A 20,668-nucleotide genomic window follows, 5' to 3' on the forward strand; every position below is an offset into this window, starting at 1 on the left:
AATGATATTAAGAAGGGCACTTGTGACAAGCACGAAGGTGTTATATGTAGGTGATGAATCATTAAATTCTACTCCTGAAACTAATACTACATTATATGTTAACTAACTAGAATTTAAATTGAAAAAAAAAAGAGAAAAGAAAAAAAGTAGCTGGCATTAAGTTATAGAAAATTTAAAGGCTCCCTTTTTTCTTTATTCTGTTCCTTTTCCCTTTTTTTCCTACATATCATTACAATCATCACATTATTGGCTTCCTCACCATCATCTCCAAACAAGGCCTTTTAAGGTATTCAACAATCAAGACTATAGACATTCCTAGGGGATGCGGGGGGGAGGGGGGGAGGTGTTGAAAAATGAATTATTCACATAAAATTGCAACAAACCTATTTTGATCTTACTATTTATTTACCTTGCATTTTCTCTCCACTTTGTTTCCCTGTAATATGTTTTCCTTTTATATCCCTGGATAGTGACTCCTTTTCCTTCATAATGTTTTTTTTTTTTTTTTAATGTTCTATGGATTCAGCTACCTCTACCTCAGTAATATTACACATTTTTCTTATTTTAGAGCATTTTAATATTTCCTATTACAAGTAGAAATTATATGCGTATGAGTGTTTGTGTCTAATATATGTATATATTTTTTTCATTTTTATTGGAATAATCATTGATTACTTAAATCTGGAAGGAACCTTAGAAGCAATCTAGTATAGTGTTCAGAAAATGAGATTCACATACTGAATTAGTGAGAGTAGATAGGAAAATCACACCAACAATGAAATATGCTCTGAAATAATGAAGATTGGTTAACTACCCGTCTCATCTAAAAACCTCATATTACAGGTTGGACATTAAAACATAAAGATTTTAAGTAACATTGTTAGGATCTTATAAAAATTAGCATTAAATCTTTATTCTTTGATTTATTTTAATTTCTTCATAGAATAATTAATTTAATAAACCATAAAATTACTCCCACTGGAGGATTTAGATCCTAGGTATGGGTAGATATGTGTCCTCTTTATTGCAAATCCCAATAACACTATTCCTAAAACTATTACTATAGAATCTATAAGCTCAATTCAATAAAAGGATTTCCTTCCAAGTGACATCCAGGACTCATTCTTATGAATATTGACATAAAATTAAAAAGTGTGAGGTTTATATTTAATGGTTCCCTAAAGAAGAGAATGATCTCAGCTCCAATAATAGCTCTGCCTATTTTAATATAAAATTTTCTAATAAATTCTACTGTCTCACCCACATTCCAGAAAGGTCTCATTAAGGAAAATTAACCACAGTAGGACGGTTCTTCAGTGTAATCCCACTTTGTGTTCTCTATGCTGCATACACACAAAAAATGAGGATATTAGTAAAGTCAGAATATCAAAAGCAAAATATTTCAACCCATCAACCTGTGAGAAATTAACTCCTTTATCCAATGTTGATTTATCTCAAGCAGCCTGGAATTGCCAGGTGAACATCTCACAATACTCTGCAAACATGTCCTCTTTGTTGGCAACTGCCTCAAACCATTTTCCTTATTTCCTTCCTAGGTTACCTTGGTGACATCTCGGTTGCTTTATACTTAAAAAATAACATTTATGTTGCTGATGGTAGGCAAAGATATTGCTATGTGCTAAAATATCAATTTTGCTATCAGTGCCTTCTAATATCTAGATTCAGAGCTCTTGCTGCCTTCAAAATAAATACTATAATTATTCTTGTCAGTTTGCTGATATCAGTGCTATAGTCCTTTCAATAGAAATAGTCATAAAAGAGCTCTTTCAATTTTATCTTGTTTTTCTATTACAGACTCTATGCCCTTGGTCTTTGATACAAGTTCATAAATATGTGATTATTCATTTAAGAGTATTATTTAATTAAACATAACATTCATTTACTAAATATTTATTGAATAGTATTACATAAGGCATGCCTTTTACATAAGGCATGCTTCTATACCCAAGAGATTTGAGAGAGAAAAAAAAAATGGAAAATCTTCTGCCTTCACAAAGGTTTTTGTTATGAAGTAAGTTACACATTAAATATGTAATTTAAATAAAATATGATGTAAGTTGTATTAGTGAAACCACAGGGTAATATCATAATATATAAGTGGGAGGCCAAACTTATCTAGAGGTCATCAAGGTCTCCCTTGGAAGTGACGTTTAAGACATGGAGGGAGAATGAGATTTAGGCAGGTCAGAGAGTAGAGTGAAAAAAGAGCATTTCAGCAAGAGAAAACCGCTCTCTATGAACTTCCCCAGAGATGGGGGAGAGCGCATGTGAGAAACTAGAAGATGTACAGGATTACCCAAGATTCTCCTTCTGGAAGGTTGTAGAGAAATGAGCCAGGAATAATCACTGGGGTCAAATTTTGACAGATCCAATAAGCTGTATTCAGAAATTTATATTTTCCCTAAAGTGAAATGAATGGCTGAATGCTTTTGGGTTTGTCAGTAACATGATCTGATTTATATTTAAAAGTATATTGCTCAGGAAGAGAGAGAGAGAGAGAGAGAGAGAGAGAGAGAGAGAGAACTGCCATTTGCAACAACATGGATGGGCCTTGGAGGCATTACACTGAGTTAAGTCAGACAAAGAAAAACACTGTATGCTATCACTTACATGTGGAATCTAAAAAACTTGAACTTGTAAAAACCAGAGAGTAGAATAGTAGTGACCAGAGGCTGGGGGGTGGGAGAACTGGAGAAATATTTAAGAGTAGATAAATAAGTTGTGGAGGTCTAATGTACAACACAGTGATTATAATTAACAATATTGTGTTATAAACTTCAAAGTTGCTAAGAGATTGCATCTTCAACAACAAACCAAACGATAATCCAGCACATAAATGTGTCAAGCCAATACATTGTACAAACTTACACAATGTTATATGTTGACTATTTCTTGATAAATATATAAGAAAAAATAAAAATAAACATATAAATTAATTACTCTGTGTTCTTAGTAAAAATGAACTATGGAGGAGAACGTGTGGAAGTAAGGGACTCTGTGTGAGATGTGAACATGGCCTGAAAAAGAAGTGTTATAAAGGTCATGGGATTGGAATCAAGAGATATTAAGGAAGTTGAACCAGTAAAGTTTGATGAATGGTTAGATGTTTTACAACAGGAATATATAGGATTAATGCATGATTTTTTAGCTTTTGGTTGGGGAACTGGGTTGGATTTTGTTTCAGTGTAATGTGATGATCCTGGAGGAAAAAGTCCACAGGTTTAGAACTGAGCTAAAGGCACAGCTTGAATGGCAATGATAACATGTAAATATGATGTGTGGAGTGAGAAAGATTGCCTAATCTAGCACCCTTCAATATGACAAATGCACAAAATTTAAAATTTGTACAAAGTAAGAAAAACCTTCGAAAGAGTAAGAGAGTGAAGATCCAGAGAGATGGAAAGAAAATGGGAGAACTACTTGGTCATAAAAACCATCTTCAGATAATAAAGGGAAAGGTGGAAGATATGATACTCTCCCTGGATGCAGCAATTTCATATGCAAGATGATTAAGGAAACAGAAGTAGATTTTCTTGAGAGTTAAAGGCATAATTGAGATATTGTAATATACTGTGGACTCAGTCTGTATTTGTTTCTCTAAAAACATTCAGGGAAAGTAGAATTCTAAAGGACTGGTGTAAGCAATGAGGTTGAAGAGCAGTTACATAATAAATGAAAGGGTTTCAAATACTACCGGCCAGGGTTCAAATGTAAGAAATGTGGCTTGCTAGATTCTTTCCTTAGGCAAGTTACATGACTTTTGTAAACCTTGTTTTCCTATGATTATGACATTACATTAAATCCTGATTTTAGCGGCACCTGGGTGGCTCAGTCAGTTGAGCATCTGGCTGTTGGTTTCAGCTCATGTCATGATCTCAAGGCTTGATTTTGGCTCAGATCCTGATCTCACAGTTCATCAGATTGAGCCCCACATTGGGCTCTGTGCTGACAGCTGGAGCCTGCTTGGGATTCTCTTTCTCCCTCTGTCTTTGCCCCTCCCCTGCTCTTATGCTCTCTCTCTCTCTCTCTCTCTCTCTCTCTCAAAATAAATAAATAAATACTTTTAAAAAATCCTGATTTTAAAGTGATAAATATCCTGTAACTATTTGCTGTTTTTATATCCTTTGAATATAAGTCTGGAGTACATATTATTTAAACTGTGCATGGTGTCACATTTCAAAAAATACCATGCAGCAAAGTAAATTGTAAAATAACTTCAATACTTTTATTCACCTTAAAAATTATCTAATAAAACCTACAGCAATACTTTTAAAAAGCATTCTTTGATACATTATTTTCTTGTCAGTGTTCTTTAATCCTTAATATGCTTTGGAACATTTCATATTAAATGCCAAAACACCAAAATTTTCTCTGGCAGTCCTGATTAGCACTGCAGTTTCTCCATGACCTCTATGTATTACTCGCCTCACTTACTACAATAATGGTTTATTTCTTGCTTACTTTATAGCTTTGTTCCTTGTGTCTTTTCATTAAGGACTCGGGCTGAGGAACAGTCTCAAGCTGGAGTACATTTTTCTTTTGGCAACATTAAGGAGCAAGGGCGCTGGTGGAAACATGTAACGATAGTTAAACTTTCTGCTTAGAACTTGTATTCACATTTCACTGGTCAAAACAAGACACACAGCTAAATCTGACAGTGAGGTGGGAAGAATATTCTTCTCAAAGGAAAACTAGAAATCACATAGCAAATGGGAAGAGGTGCATAATCTTCTTACAGGGAAAAGGAAGTATAATAAAACCTGGGATTGTGAGGAACTGTTCTGTGAGTGTTCTGCAAGATGAGCAAACATTTCTAGTAAATTTTAACTTGATAAATGAGTGATGTCTTGCAATACGAGTGGTACCTGATGCCGAATGTCACATGATCACAACTGAGCCAATGGTTCTTCTCTCTCTCTCTCTCTCTCTCTCTCTCTCTCTCTCCCTCTCTCTCTCTCTTGCTGTGGGATTGTGGGTGATCAGTGATCATCTCCCAGGCTCCGATGCTCAGTCTGAGACCGTAGACTTTGAGAAATCCGTGATTTTTCAGAATGTTGGAAGGTGCCTATAATGGGAATTAGTGTATTTTTCGTCACTTCAATGTACCTGTGGACAGTCCTTTGCTTTTCCATACAAGAGTAAGCTTAGGAATGCTTTGTTTCATTCTAGGGCAGGCTGCCTGCAGATAGAGACGCTTTCCTCTGCTGCCTTGTTGCCAGTTACATTAAATAAAATACATGACAAGAGTTGATTAATATTGCATTGTAGTCAACATCCATGCAAGTGTGTACAATGGCACCCGTGCACAAAGATTCCATTGACCCAATAGATAGTAGTGATTCCATTAGATAGTGAAAGTCATCCTACACAAAGCTCTCCTTTCTCTTGTCTCCCTCACGCTAGCCACAAAGGTTTTCAAAGCTAAGTGCAGTTTAAGTTCTTTATTTTTCTTTACGTTATGTATTTTCTTTATTATTTTCTTTTTTTTCAATATATGAAGTTTATTGTCAAATTGACATCCATACAACACCCAGTGCTTATCCCAAAAGGTGCCCTCCTCAATACCTATCACCCACCCTCCCCTCCCTCCCACCCCCCATCAACCCTCAGTTTGTTCTCAGTTTTTAAGAGTCTCTTATGCTTTGGCTCTCTTTCACTCTAACCTCTTTTTTTTTCCTACCCCTCCCCCATGGGTTTCTGTTAAGTTTCTCAGGATCCACATAAGAGTGAAAACATATGGTATCTGTCTTTCTCTGTATGGCTTACTTCACTTAGCATCACACTCTCCAGTTCCATCCACGTTGCTACAAAGGGCCATATTTCATTCTTTCTCATTGCCACATAGTACTCCATTGTGTATATAAACCACAATTTCTTTATCCTTTCATCAGTTGATGGACATTTCGGCTCTTTCCGTAATTTGGCTATTGTTGAGAGTGCTACTATAAACATTGGGGTACAAGTGCCCCTATACATCAGTACTCCTGTATCCCTTGAGTAAATTCCTAGCAGTGCTACTGCTGGGTCATAGGATAGGTCTATTTTTAATTTTTTGAGGAACCTCCACACTGTTTTCCAGAGTGGATGCACCAATTTGCATTCCCACCAACAGTGCAAGAGGGTTCCCGTTTCTCCACATCCTCTCTAGCATCTATAGTCTCCTGACTTGTTCATTTTGGCCACTCTGACTGGCGTGAGGTGATATCTGAGTGTGGTTTTGATTTGTATTTCCCTGATGAGGAGCGACGTTGAGCATCTTTTCATGTGCCTGTTGGCCATCCGGATGTCTTCTTTAGAGAAGTGTCTATTCATGTTTTCTGCCCATTTCTTCACTGGGTTATTTGTTTTTCGGGTGTGGAGTTTGGTGAGCTCTTTATAGATTTTGGATACTAGCCCTTTGTCCGATATGTCATTTGCAAATATCTTTTCCCATTCCGTTGGTTGCCTTTTAGTTTTGTTGGTTGTTTCCTTTGCTGTGCAGAAGCTTTTGATCTTCATAAGGTCCCAGTAGTTCATTTTTGCTTTTAATTCCCTTGCCTTTGGGGATGTGTCGAGTAAGAGATTGCTACGGCTGAGGTCAGAGAGGTCTTTTCCTGCTTTCTCCTCCAAGGTTTTGATGGTTTCCTGTCTCACATTCAGGTCCTTTATCCATTTTGGGTTTATTTTTGTGAATGGTGTGAAAAAGTGGTCTAGTTTCAATCTTCTGCATGTTGCTGTCCAGTTCTCCCAGCACCATTTGTTAAAGAGACTGTCTTTTTTCCATTGGATATTCTTTCCTGCTTTGTCAAAGATGAGTTGGCCATACGTTTGTGGGTCTAGTTCTGGGGTTTCTATTCTATTCCATTGGTCTATGTGTCTGTTTTTGTGCCAATACCATGCTGTCTTGATGATGACAGCTTTGTAGTAGAGGCTAAAGTCTGGGATTGTGATGCCTCCTGCTTTGGTCTTCTTCTTCAAAATTACTTTGGCTATTCGGGGCTTTTTGTGGTTCCATACAAATTTTAGGATTGCTTGTTCTAGTTTCGAGAAGAATACTGGTGCAATTTTGATTGGGATTGCATTGAATGTGTAGATAGCTTTGGGTAGTATTGACATTTGGACAATATTTATTCTTCCAAACCATGAGCATGGAATGTTTTTCCATTTCTTTATGTCTTCTTCAATTTCCTTCATAAGCTTTCTATAGTTTTCAGCATACAGATCTTTTACATCTTTGGTAGATTTATCCCTAGGTATTTTATGCATCTTGGTGCAATTGTGAATGGGATCAGTTTCTTTATTTGTCTTTCTGTTGCTTCATTGTTAGTGTATAAGAATGCAACTGATTTCTGTACATTAATTTTGTATCTTGCAACTTTGCTAAATTCATGTATCAGTTCTAGCAGATTTCTGGAGTCTATCGGATTTTCCATGTATAATATGTCATCTGCAAAAAGTGAAAGCTTAACTTCATATTTGCCAATGTTGATGCCTTTGATTTCCTTTTGTTGTCTGATTGCTGATGCTAGAACATCCAACACTATGTTAAACAACAGCGGTGAGAGTGGGCATCCCTGTCGTGTTCCTGATCTCAGGGAAAAAGCTCTCAGTTTTTCCCCATTGAGGATGATGTTAGCTGTGGGTTTTTCATAAATGGCTTTTATGATGTTTAAGTATGTTCCTTCTATCCTGACTTTCTCGAGGGTTTTTATTAAGAAAGGTTGCTGAATTTTGTCAAATGCCTTTTCTGCATCGATTGACAGGATCTTATGGTTCTTATCTTTTCTTTTATTAATGTGATGTATCACATTGATTGATTTGTGAATGTTTAACCAGCCCTGCATCCCAGGAATGAATCTCACTTGATCATGGTGAATAAGTCTTTTTATATGCCATTGAATTCGATTTGCTAGTATCTTATTGAGAATTTTTGCGTCCATATTCATCAGGGATATTGGCCTGTAGTTCTCTTTTTTTACTGGGTCTCTGTCTGGTTTAAGAATCAAAGTAATACTGGCTTCATAGAATGAGTCTGGAAGTTTTCCTTCCCTTTCTATTTCTTGGAATAGCTAGAGAAGAATAGGTATTATCTCTGCTTTAAACGTCTGGTAGAACTCCCCTGGGAAGCCATCTGGTCCTGGACTCTTATTTGTTGGGAGATTTTTGATGACTGATTCAATTTCTTCGCTGGTTATGGGTCCGTTCAAGCTTTCTATTTCCTCCTGATTGAGTGTTGGAAGTGTGTGGGTGTTTAGGAATTTGTCCATTTCTTCCAGGTTGTCCAGTTTGTTGGCATATAATTTTCCATAGTATTCCCTGATAATTGCTTGTATCTCTGAGGGATTGGTTGTAATAATTCCATTTTCATTCATGATTTTATCTATTTGGGTCATCTCCCTTTTCTTTTTGAGAAGCCTGGCTAGAGTTTTATCAATTTTGTTTATTTTTTCAAAAAAACAACTCTTGGTTTCATTGATCTGCTCTACACTTTTTTTTAGATTCTATATTGTTTATTTCTACTCTGATCTTTATTATTTCTCTTCTTCTGCTGGATTTAGGCTGTCTTTGCTGTTCTGCTTCTATTTCCTTCAGGTGTGCTGTTAGATTTTGTATTTGGGATTTTTCTTGTTTCTTGAGATAGGCCTGGACTGCAATGTATTTTCCTCTCAGGACTGCCTTTGCTGCATCCCAAAGCATTTGGATTGTTGTATTTTCATTTTCGTTTGAATCCATATATTTTTTAATTTCTTCTCTAATTGCCTCGTTGACCCATTTATTCTTTAGTAAGGTGTTCTTTAACCTCCATGCTTTTGGAGGTTTTCCAGACTTTTTCCTGTGGTTGATTTCAAGCTTCATAGCATTGTGGTCTGAAAGTATACATGGTATGATTTCAATTCTTATATACTTACGAAGGGCTGTTTTGTGACCCAGTATGTGATCTATCTTGGAGAATGTTCCATGTGCACTCGAGAAGAAAGTTTATTCTGTTGCTTTGGGATGCAGAGTTCTAAATATATCTGTCAAGTCCATCTGATCCAATGTATCCTTCAGGGCCCTTGTTTCTTTAATGACCGTTTGTCTAGATGATCTATCCATTGCTGTAAGTGGAGTGTTAAAGTCCCCTGCAATTACCACATTCTTATCAATAAGGTTGCTTATGTTTGTAATTGTTTTATATATTTGGGGCTCCCGTATTTGGCACATAGACATTTATAATTGTTAGCTCTTCCTGATGGATAGACCCTGTGATTATTATATAATGCCCTTCTTCATCTCTTGTTACAGCCTTTAATTTAAAGTCTAGTTTGTCTGATATAAGTATGGCTACTCCAGCTTTCTTTTGACTTCCAGTGGCATGATAAATAGTTCTCCATCCCCTCACTCTCAATCTTAAGGTGTCCTCAGGTCTAAAATGAGTCTCTTGTAGACAGCAAATAGATGGGTCTTGTTTTTTTATCCATTCTGATACCCTATGTCTTTTGGTTGGCGCATTTAGTCCATTTACATTCAGTGTTATTATAGAAAGATATGGGTTTAGAGTCATTGTGATGTCCATAAGTTTCATGCTTGTAGTGATGTCTCTGGTACTTTGTCTCACAGGATCCCCCTTAGGATCTCTTGTAGGGCTGGTTTAGTGGTGACGAATTCATTCAGTTTTTGTTTGTTTGGGAAGACCTTTATGTCTCCTTCTATTCTAAATGACAGACTTGCTGGATAAAGGATTCTCGGCTGCATATTTTTTTCTGTTGATCACATTGAAGATCTCCTGCCATTCCTTTCTGGCCTGCCAAGTTTCAGAAGAGAGATAGGTCATGAGTCTTATAGGTCTCACTTTATATGTTAGAGTACGTTTATCTCTAGCTGCTTTCAGAATTTTCTTTTTATCCTTGTATTTTGCCAGTTTCACTATGATATGTTGTGCAGAAGATCAATTCAAGTTACATCTGAAGGGAGTTCTCTGTGCCTGTTGGATTTCAATGCCTTTTTCCTTCCCCAGACCCGGGAAGTTCTCAGCTATTATTTCTTCAAGTACACCTTCAGCACTTTTCCCTCTCTCTTCCTCCTCTGGAATACCAATTATGCGTATATTATTTCTCTTTAGTGCATCACTTAGTTCTCTAACTTTCCCCTCATACTCCTGGATTTTTTTATCTCTCTTTTTCTCAGCTTCTTCTTTTTCCATAATTTTATCTTCTAATTCACCTATTCTCTCCTCTGCCTCTTCAATCCAAGCTGTAGTTGTCTCCATTTTATTTTGCAGTTCATTGATAGCATTTTTTAGCTCCTCCTGGCTGTTCCTTGGTCCTTTGATCTCTGTAGCAAGAGATTCTCTGGTGTCCTTTATACCGTTTTCAAGCCCAGCGATTAATTTTATGACTATTATTCTAAATTCACTTTCTGTTATATTGTTTAAATCATTTTTGATGAGTTCGTTAGCTGTTGTTATTTCCTGGATGTTTTTCTGAGGGGAATTCTTCCGTTTGGTCATTTTGGATAGTCCCTGGAGTGGTGCGTGACTGCGGGGCACTTCCCCTGTGCTGTCTTGAATAACTTGCGTTGGTGGGTGGGGCTGCAGTCAGACCTGATGTCTGCCCCCAGCCCACCGCTGGGGCCAGTCAGACTGGTGTGTGCCTTCTCTTCCCCTCTCCTAGGGGCGGGATTCACTGTGGGGTGGCGTGGCCCGTCTGGGCTACTTGCACACTGCCAGGCTTGTGATTGCTGGGGATCTGGCGTATTAGCTGGGATGGATTGGCAAGGTGCACAGGGGTGGGAGGGGTAGGCTCAGCTAGCTTTTCCTTCCGAGATCCACTTCAGGAGGGGCCCTGCGGCACCGGGAGGGAGTCAGACCTGCCAGATGGATGGATCCGCAGAAGCACAGCTTTGGGTGTTTGCGCGGTGCAAGCAAGTTCCCTGGCAGGAACTGGTTCCCTTTGGGATTTTGGCTGGGGGATGGGCAAGGGAGATGGCGCTGGTGAGCGCCTTTTTTCCCCACCAAGGTGCGCTCTGTCTTCCAGGGCTCAACAACTCTCCCTCCCGTTGTCCTCCAGCCCTCCCGTTCTCCGAGTAGAGCTGTTAGCTTATAACCTTCCAGATGTCAAGTCCTGCTTGCTGTCGGAACACACTCTGTCCGGCCCCTCTGCTTTTGCCAGCCAGACTCCGGGCTCTGCTTGGCCAGCGGGCTGCCCCTCCACCCCGGCTCCCTTCCGCCAGTCCATGTAGCGTGCACGGCCTCTCCGCCCTTTCTACCCTCTTCTGAGGGCCTCTTGACTGCGCTTGGCTCTGGAGACTCCGTTCTGCTAGTCTTCTGGTGGTTTTCTGGGTTATTTACACAGGTGTAGGTGGAATCCAAGTGATCAGCAGGACGCGCGTGAGCCCAGCGTCCTCCTGCTTCGCCGCCATCTTCCCAGGATCCTCTTTATTATTTTCTATTATATTACAATACTATAATCATTTTTATATGAATATTTTTGGGTTTTGGAATGAGTCATGTGAGTATCCATTATTTCTTATGAGGAAATTCATTTTGGTATGCAAGTGCTTTGCATTACAACTATGTTTCCAGAACGAATTATGCTCACAAATGCGGTTTTACTGTCAATACTTGGGAGCAATCCCATCATTTACCACAATAGGGAACAAGGTTTAAAAATAAAGTTTTATAAGTGGTTTAGTCAGTATTCAATCTCAGGGAAGCAAGGGAAAAATTATTTTACAGTGAAGAGATGTGGGATGGGAAGGGAAATGCTTAGGGATAGTCACATGTTAATACATCTTGCTCCTGGTAAAATTATTAGTAACACAAGACCAACTGAGTGAGCAAACTAGGAATATAGAAATATTTGTGTCAGATATGGGAAGGCTACACTTACAATTTTAGAAGTTGTAAATTGTCTAGGTAGTAACAATATCTAAGATATAAGCATGCACATATGTGGCTGAAGTGGGATGTAGAAGATCACTGGGGTTGAGGAGGTGAAGAAATTCCAAGGATAAAACGTTGAGCGAATGTGTAAAATGATGGCAGGATACAGAATAGAGAGGAAGATTATGACCAGTTGCCAAAGTTTACTTGATTAAGGGGACTCGTATAAGGCCATGACAAAGAGAAATGAAGGTTTGTACATAAAGACCAGAGATTTAACTGATAATGGAGAAAGAGATATTTGAAAATATTATTGGCCAGCATTATTATCCGTGGTTATTCAATGTCTTACAAAAGGTGAATGAGGTGGCTTAAATTAACAGGGTGATAAATGTTTTAGTAAGCATTCCCATTAATCTTCAAAGAGTGATTACCCTCAGACAAGCAAGAATAAAATTATCTTATGGAGGAGAAGCACAGAATGGGAAGGGATGTACTCAGGGACACTCACATGTTAAAAGTGATGAATAGACTACTATAGGGTCCTACTGTACTGTCTTCTAGGTGTACTGTAAATAAAAAGATTCAGAACTAATGGTCTACTCTGATACTGTTTTTTCCCCATACATGCAATTAAAATTCTGATTTCTAATTTATCTTAATATGGTAGAATGGAGTAATTGCTCAAAATGAAAGTAGACTTCAAATTGGAAGATCTGAATTTGAATATCACTTCTCCATGTTATGGAATCTAAGGGCTGAATGATCTCTTTGTTCTTTCCAGATCTAAAATTTTTATGCCCTTAGGGTCAAGCCCATACTTTATTTTTATAGTGCTTCCTGTCTTTGATTAACTTCCTCTCAAAGTCCTGCATTTTCTAAGAACTTTTAGCTATGAATCTTCAATTTAATGAGACCTTGTTATGGTTTCTTATCTACTTATGACTAATGAGTATTTTTAGTTCCATTTAAGAATCACTTTCTATCTTCCAAAAGTAAGGAAAAAAAAGACCATTAAGTTTCTGCTGTTCTATATTTAAAACACCTTAAGATTAGTTTGCTGTAAGCTTTAGGCAGTTATATTCAGCCTTTAGCATTTAAACGTCATTGTTTTACCAAAATGATAATGATAGAGCTTGAATCTGAACCTCATTGAATTAGAATTCATGAAAAACATCAATCATCAAAACAAAATGAATTTACTTTGAATATTAATTTAGTAACATTCAGTATCTCCTATGAATCATTGAACTTATGAGTCATGAAAACATTGTATCATAATTTGTAGTAATAAAATCTCTTTTCTGAAGAGAAAAAAAGAAGAAAGATTTTTCTTTAGGAGAAAAATTAAAATTCAGTATGAATTAAAATAAAATACTTAAAAAGAATTTTGAATGGCACTGAATTTGGTTTCTCTTTTATTCTCAATGCTATGTTGAATAACATAAGAGATCAGAAAATAATCAGATTCAAGTAGAATGAAAGAAATTAATATAAATTTCTCAATCAACAATTTTATTAATATTACGCCATATAGATTTTAGGGGAAAAATGAAGAAGGGCTTGCTTTTATTGCATGGTAATGGATGTTAACATTAAGGGTGGAGGGAATATGCATACCTCCATATAGAAGGATTACAGTAGAGAAATTTTTCTCTCAGATCTTTACTTTTGTACAATAATTATGCAAATTCATAACCTTGAATTCACATATATAATTGAGAGCATAGGAACACAGTTACTTTAGCAAAATATAACATCAAGCAACGCTCAAAGTCTAACTAGAAATACATTTAAGGTAATCATCAGACCTACATGACTAAAAGTTTTTTCTTGATCCAATGTCAGTTTTCTGTTTTTGTGACCTATCAAAATGTTATGTGCAGATTAGAGAACTAATCACACCTAAAATTGAAAGTAGATTTTAAAAAATCAAAGTTTCATGTTTGTAGACTTACACACCTTCAGGATCTTTGAAATCATTGCTCCTACTTGAAAAATATTTTGACCAATTTTTTTTTTACAATTTCATATCATTAAATAAACGAAAGCTCTATTAACTGGCATTAAAGAGCCACTAAAATAGTTTTTGAGGTGATGATCAGGACTGCTGTGTCTTATATAACCCTGTATTGGCTGAAAACTGACTCCAACTCAGATATTTTTAAAAAGTTGAAACATGATTTTCGTGGTTTTTTTTGGATAAATGTTTTATACAAATCCATTTATTTTTTTCTTTATTCTTTATTTCCAGTTGTTCAGGCCTCCTTTTGCACCACTACACAATGGGAAACTGTCCCATTGATTGGCAAAGAATACACACTGATGAATACCACTATGCCATACATTATGCAAAAGCCAGGCTGCCTGAAATATCCCTGTAATGTGTTATTGTTCTCTTTGACAAAGAAGTAAAACTAATGGTGAATGCTGGTTGATTTTCACAATATTTAACAAGGTCTGGGAATTCTTTTTTTTTTTTTTTTTCTTTACTGCTTCTGATTTTAGATTTTCTTTGTCACCACATAAGCTGCATTTTAAGTCTTATCCTCTTTTATAGAATAACAAAGTAAAGAGGTTTAATTTGATTTTGATTGTATTTTATCTACTGTTTATCTGATGGGAAAACTGTACATTTGCCTTGTGTTCTATGTATGCAACAATTCTTCAAATTATGTATGTGCTTAATTCTAAAGTTTCATCATGTGCTTATTTGATAATTATATGGCATTGAAACAGGTAATTCTTATTAATGCCAATAAGATTTTTACATTTTTGCATTTTTCCATTGAAAAATGTCCATTGAAAATCAGTTTCATGAAATGACTTTTATCCTCTCAAATACTTTTGGAAAAATCTGGTACAATAAAGTTAAACATTTATGTGTTGAAGGACTTCATATTTGTTTTTACTGTTCACAGAATGCTGCTTGAGACACTGTAGGATTATTATTTTATAAAACATACCCAGAGAAGTGCTGCTTTAGATTCCTCTTGTTAGTGATAATGATTGTATTTCCTGACTCCTTCTAAAAATGAATATTATTACTATAATTAAGATTTCAATAGAGATATCTCAGTGCCTAGTGATGGCAAAAGGAAAGAAATACACTATATAATGAGTATTAGTGTAAACTTTTTTTCCTTTAATTTTTTTTTCTTTGAGGCATAATATGCCTATTTGCTGGTTGATTCATTCTATACACTACCACATATAATTAGACCTATTTTTTTCTAGATGAAAAGCTGATTTCAATGTAAAGGATGTCAAAGAAGTCCTAAATATTATTAACAATATTTGAAAGTCATGATGCTTTCATAGTACATTCTTTCATATTTTAAATGTCAGGTCCTTATTATAGAATGATACAAATTTATTTTAGGTTAAGCATGAGTTTCATGATCCTAAAAATGAATGGAAGCATAAGGTCAAAATTAAGGGGGGAAAAAACCTCAAAACGTCAGTTAAATTTTTCAGTCTTAGATACTCATTTGTTTTAGCTTTGAATAAATGTAAGCATAATTTAGTTGAAATAGCGCCAACAACGGATGTGGGAAGACAATTTTTCTAACTGCCTCTCAAGACTTGAAGGAAATGGATAAGCATTTATATTGACTTCACTAGGTCAAAAATGCATTTTAAAAAACTAGGTGGAAGGAGGAAATACTGCTTAGAATCAAATTCTTTGTGAGTGTAGAGACAAAGTGCGCTTCTATTTACGGTTTGTTCTCTTGGCAGGTTGTTCTTAAGATAAAGCAATAATAGAAAGATCATTTGTCTTTGAATAGAATGGAAATAATGCAGATATTTAGAATTAATCTACAGATCTTGCTTGTCTTGATACTTTACATATTTACAATTGACACAACTGATCACTTAGATGTGGATTTAAGGTAGTTGCACATATACAAACACAACCATAAACCATTAAAATTTTTTTTTAAGTTTATTCATTTTTGAGAGAGAGAGACAAGGCATGAGCAGGGTAGGTGCAATAGAGAAGGGAGACACAGAATCCGAAGCAGGCTCCAGGCTCTAAGCTGTCATCACAGAGCCCATTGTGGGGTCAAACCCCCCAAAGGCGAGATCATGACCTGAGCCAAAGCTGGTTGCCCAACTGACTGAGCCACCCAGGCGCCCCCATCCATAAACCATTTAAAGCTAAAAGTAGCTGTATATAAATTTCATAAGTAACTTTCATTTTTCTTTTCCTTTGGTTGATTCCTTAAACATTAAGGGAATTATTATTTCTATAGAATAGTTGTCAGGGTTGTCTGGGTGGCTCAGTTGGTTTAGCTGCAGACTCGGTTTCGCTCAGGTCATGATCTCATGGTTTCATGAGTTGGAGCCCCACGTCGGGCTCTGTGCTACAGTGTGCAGCCTGCTTGGGATTCTTTCTCCTTCTCTCTCTCCCATTCCCTGCTCATGATGTCACTATCTCTGTCAAAAATAAAAAAAAAAAAAAAAAACTTCAAAATAACTAAATAATAAATTTTAAAAAAAGTTGTCAGATTTGCCTCTGGTATGTGAGGAGAAGAAAAGCCATTTCAAATGAAGCAAGCTTACTAGATTTCTCCTAATAACTGCACATTAAAAGTTTAATTTTTACACACTGCAAAACATAAAACTGATATTCATTTGTTTCTAATTGGTGCAATATTTTGGCATCAAATCAATAATATGTTTATGTGATAAACTTAAAGTAGTCTTGTCCCAAGATCGACTTTTGCCTTTTATTTTGATGCTATGAATACATTATTGAACAAATCTGGCTGATTGGAATTTCATACGTGGTTTATCTTGGAAGATTGAGCATCTCTCATGATCAGTCACCTTCTTCGCCAAGGAAAGCAATACATAGAGAGACATAGCTAGATGCTCAGAGTAAAATATCTGGCAGAAACCAGGTTAAGGCTGATGAACCAAAGAACAGGATTCTTCAGTAAGGACACAATGAAAGAAACTGATATGTCTGAGCACTGTCAGGGCTATCTTATAGGAACTCTGTGCTGGATACCTTTAAATATATTGTGTCATACACTAACACATTAGGCTCAAGTATTGAACCTCACTTTTTGAAGGCAAAAGAGCTAAATCTCAGAGAAATTGGATAATTTTCCAAGGCTCACACTTAGTTATTAATAAGAATTATTAATAAGAATTCAATCTAAGCTTTCCTGACTCCAGTCTTCTGTTCATTCTAATACAACAATGTCTTTGCTTATTTCTTTGTTAGTTTGAGACATTCACCATCGTTATAGAGTACTTCTCTAGTCCCTTAGGCTTGTTCTGACAGTGCTATTATTTTAAACTGCCTAGGTTGGGTATATTTTAAACCTGAAATTTTTTATTAACATCAGAAGATTTCTGGCACTTACTTTATATCAAATTCTTGGCAGAAAATGGGTCCATCTCTTGCATAATGCAGAATTACAGATATCCTCTGACCAGATAGACTACATTAGAACAAAGACTAAGATTACAAATGAACTGAGAATGGCAGTATGTTCAATCAGAGATTCAGCTCCATCTGAGTTCAAGACATTAGGAAGGCTGTTCAGAAAACAATGGTACTTTACTTACTCTTGAGAAAAAATTTACATGCCAACCACGTCTACAGAAAACACTAGATGCATTTTAAACATCAATTTTAAAACTTTTTTTGTAGTACTTTAGAAAAGAAAAAGTCAATTTCCCATAACTTAAAAGAAAAAGTTAAGCCTACGTAAGGGAGGAAAAAATCATTTTCCTCTACCCTCCTTGGTTCTCCTTTTGGGAACTTACAAATTATGATGACAAAATATAAATTAAAAATAGAAAAACGGAGTTTATTAACATGAGCAGAGCACATACGTACAGGAGAAACTCAGTGATGAGTAACTCAAAGATGTGCTTAGAATTTGGATTTGCATAGCATTTCAGCAAAAACCTGTAAAACTTGTAGACAAGTGAAAAGACAAGAAAAGGGGTTTAGGCTTTTAAGGTTATCAAATAGGGAAGGTAAACATATGGGGAAAACAAATGGAAAGTGAGTTGTTTTGTAAGGTTTGTTATGGCAGAATCTTCTCAGTACCATTTCTGAGCTAGATTTTTGGCACATGGTGGGGGAGATAGGGCAGAGAGGTTGTTTTGTTTGTTTGTTTGTTTGTTTTGTTTTGTTGTTTTGTTTTTTTTTGGTGTCTGCTGTTTCTTAACTGTCTTTTCAGCACAGAGCCTGCTTCAGATCCTCTGTCCTCTTCCCTTTGCACCGCCCCCGGCTTGCACTCTCCCAAAAAATAAATAAATATTAAAAAAAAGATATAGATATTTCATTATCATTTTCTTCAGTATACCATCAGTTTTAGAAAAAGAAATAAGTCAAATATTAATATTTAATGATAAAGGCACGTGATTATCACTATATAACGATGGCAACAGTATGCAAAATTACCCAGTAGGACTATTTTTTAAATGCTTGTTTGTTTGTTTGTTTATTTAGAGTGAGAGAGGGCACAAATTGGGGAGAGGGGCAGAGAGAGATAGAGAGAGAGAGAGAGAAAATCTTAAGTAGGCTCCACTCTCAGCATGGAACCCCACACAGAGCTTGATCCCATGACCCTGAGATCATGACCTGAGCCAAAATCAAGGATCTGACTCTTAAACAACTGAGCTACCCAGGTGCCCCATGACTATTTTTATTTAACCACGTAACAGCCAGAAGACTACCACACAAACATGGATTGCAAATTTTGTTGTTGTTAGGAGTAAATAAATCAATCCTTGTGAAGTGCTTAGGGTAGCACCTGATATATAGACAGTGCTCAATAAATATGAGCTATCATTTTGTTAAAAAGGTACAAAACAGTCTCATTAGTATAAACCTTTGCTCAGACCTTCAGATGTGCAGTATGTGTGCAAGCAACACATATGCAAAGGTTGTGAGACCTGTTAACACTGAGGCAGTGTCCTGCTCATTTAAGAATGGACTTCAAGCACTTGCCTACTGAAACATGTAGCTATCTAATTAATTTTAAATGTTTTAGCGTAAGGTTGTTTACAGTCTGTATTTTTAATCTACTCTGCTACATAGTTCTGAATGACTTGATAACCATACACCCCTGTCCTAGCCATGTTTTCTGTGGGGAATATCTTTTCAGATATTTATTTTGCAAAGGCTAATGGTATTAATAGATCTCTTAAAAATGTATTAAAGTAAGATCTAAAAAAAGGTGGTTACTTATCAATATGTACAGTCTAGATTGATGGCTGACCTATCTTGAGAACAGAGACTGTAGCAGGAATAACATCATTATTTACATAAGTCTACCTAACAATACTTAGTGAATCTGTTATTCTTTGATATTAGTTTTATATGTGTTAGTTTATCCTCAGCAAATTTCTATGAAATATAGGACATATTCGTGCATTATTTTATAAGGCAAAGAAACACAGGGAAGGCCAAATTGAATCACTTAAAATGATGAGAGTGACAAAGAAGTGATCAATCATCTACACTAGGTTAAAAATCCTGGATATTCTTTAGCATCATGGACTTCTTCAAATCACTGATGCCTGGGCTCTAGACTGGGAGTCTGATTTACTTGATTTCATGCATGTTCATGGCCTTGTTTGTTTTTTGATGTTAAGAATCCTGAGAAATTTTATTTACACAGTGTTGAGAAACACTGATCTATTTCTTTCACTTTAAAGACAGGGATTGAAGTATAGACAGATCAAAGTATTTCTGATATGCCTCATTTGGAGACAAAATTAATACTGGAAACTAGGGTTCCTGACTCTTACTCCCAGGTTCTTTCCACTAGGTAACAAGTGGCCATCATCCTCATAGCAAACACTTACATAGGGTTTCAGTTATTCTAAGCAATCTTTAAAGTATGTCAGATGTACTAAGTCATTTAATCTTCACAATAACTTTATGAGATAAAAATATATAATTTTATTATTTCCCATTTTACATAGTGATTGATGTGGACAAAAGAGAATAATTAATGTAAAATTTCCAAGGTTACCTGGCTAGTCCATGGCAGAGCTATGATTTAAATCTCAACTCTCAGGTCCTGATTTCTGTAAGGACAGAGGGATTGGAGATTGGATCAATCACCAATGGCTAATGATTTAGTCAATCCCGCCTATGAAATGAAATCTTCATAAAAACTCATAAGGACAGTGTTTGAAGAGCTTCTGGGTTAGTGGATATGTAGAGATGGGGGGAGAGTTGTGTGCTTGGAGAGGGCAGGGAAGCTCCATGCCCTTCCCCATACCTTGCACCACACATCTCTTCCATCTGGCCATTTCTGAATTATAAACAAAGTTCAGAGAGCTTCCAGGTAGGGGAACCAGAATGCTTCTGCATGCCAACTTGCTAAGCCCCAAATTCCACAAGGACAGTAACTCCTTTGTTTAGGATCTCACTCTGTGTATCTCATCATCTGGCTATTGATTTGTATCCTTTAATATCATTTGTAATAAACTGGTATTTGTTGAGTTTAAAATATATATATATATATATATATATATATATATATATATATGTACCCACACACACACACACACATATATATATATATATATATATATATATATATATATTTAAACTATCTGGCTTCAGAATATTTTCTTTTTATTGTAACCCTTCAACATCTCCATCATTTTCTATAGCATGTTCCACACTGAACTATGTCACAAAAATGTCACACAGTCACAAACTTTTGTAAGTCAAAATTTGTAGTCAAAAGTTATTACCATTTTAGTACATTTCATGAAATACTGTTTATTATATATTTTTAAACAAGTAGCTACTATTAT

Source organism: Puma concolor, chromosome B1 (genome assembly GCF_028749965.1).
Source record: "Puma concolor isolate L17-30 chromosome B1, mPumCon1.1.hap2, whole genome shotgun sequence".
In the NCBI taxonomy this organism is placed as follows: Eukaryota; Metazoa; Chordata; class Mammalia; order Carnivora; family Felidae; genus Puma; species Puma concolor.